We start from the raw sequence: 1825 nt of genomic DNA on the forward strand, positions 1-1825 counted from the left end.
TATTCAAAAATAAAAACATCATCGCTATCTCAAAATCACATAAAGTCATATTATAACATCGACTGAGATAAAGAATAAAATGAAATATTAAAATCACGATGTATCTCGCTGCATTGCGCGAGTACGCTTCTAATATATATATATATATATTTCTTAAAAAATAATTATTAAGAGAAAGTAACGTTTTTATAAAATAATAAAAGAGAAAAGAAAATATATAATATTTTTTATAAAAATTATGATTAAAATAATAATTTTTTAATATTAAATTATTATAGAATAAAAAATAATAATTGTAATAGTATATATTTATAATAAGATAATTAAAAAAAATTAGAATAAAAAAAGACAACAAAAAGACAAAATTACAAAAAAAAAATAAGAAGTGTAATGATCACATAGTTGTATAGGGGTGCCATTAGCAAGTGAGAGGGATGCCATTAGCCTTCCCCGTGTAATTAGTTTTGTCATGTCATGTCATTGTTCATGTATAACATATTGCTGATATGATGTTTCTTATTACATATTGTATTTTAAAAAAATTTACATATTATTTGATAAATATATTACATTAATTATAAAAATCTAAATTATTCATTAAGATAACAACATTAAGAAGACTTGTTTATCACAATTTATCTCATTAACATTTAAAAATGTTTTAAAATGTACTTTTTAAACTAGGAAAATAAGAATTATTACGTTTTTGTACAAATAAAATATTCATTTTGAAGAAAAAAAAATATATATATCACATTTCTTTTTAAAAAATTGAGTCGACATATTTTTAATAAATATATTAAATTAATTTGAAAATTTGAAAATTATTTATTAATAACACTTGTAAAACACATTTTATTTCGCTAACATTTTTTTAAAAATATCTGCTTTTTGAAAAAATATCTCATATATGTTTTAAAAATGTTACTTTAGAATATTTAATTTGCATACAGCTTGATAAGAGTTAAAAAAAACTTGGTGTTTGACTCGGTTAATCCTACTACAATACCTCCATGCTTTACCTTCTTTCATGTCAATTTTAGTTACCAGCAGCTATTGCATTTGTGTAATTCAATCTCCATGTTCATTAATATTCTTAGAACATATGTTACAACTACACATCGATGTACTAAAGTTCTTAAATGAGTATTAATTCTGGTCCGTAGTCCTGCCTACTGAAATTCAACATTTTGGGAACCATGATATGACGACTCTACCATTGCAACATTATTTCATACATTCAGGCTTACAGGAAATCAAATCAACACTAATTGCAGTATACAGCTCGGTGTGAGGGTAATTGAGCTAGAGTTATGGCCAAATAGTGCAAAAGACGGAATACATGTCCTTCACGGGAGGTATTACGTTTCTTTGATTTATGTTCTATGAACGAGCTTTTTAACTGTCCATGTTTTAGAAGTTTAGTGATCGAAAATGTGAACGATCACAACTCTAGTAACACTTCATAAATGTTTGAAGATGGGATTTATTTTTTAATTGTTGAATATGAATCATCTTTTTAAAAAAAATTCGATAATAAAGTGATGTTGCATACGATTTTATACCCGACCAACGGATGGGTATAACACTAGTTTTTATTGGGAATCGAGAAACCATCAAGAACATGTCATGTGTCCGAAATGGACACATGACTTGGTCTCGGTGGTTTCCTAGTTTGTAACGGGGATGAGGTTCTCAACCGAACTTTGTTATCTTTGTATCCTTTTGATCGATTTTGGCCAAATGGAGCTCATGTTGATGGTGTGGGGAAGAGCGGAGCCGTGCCACGGTTGGGGTTGAACCGAGTGGCACTCAATGATCGTTA

Source organism: Cynara cardunculus (assembly GCF_001531365.2).
Source record: "Cynara cardunculus var. scolymus isolate 2C chromosome LG 15, CcrdV1, whole genome shotgun sequence".
Lineage (NCBI taxonomy): Eukaryota > Viridiplantae > Streptophyta > Magnoliopsida > Asterales > Asteraceae > Cynara > Cynara cardunculus.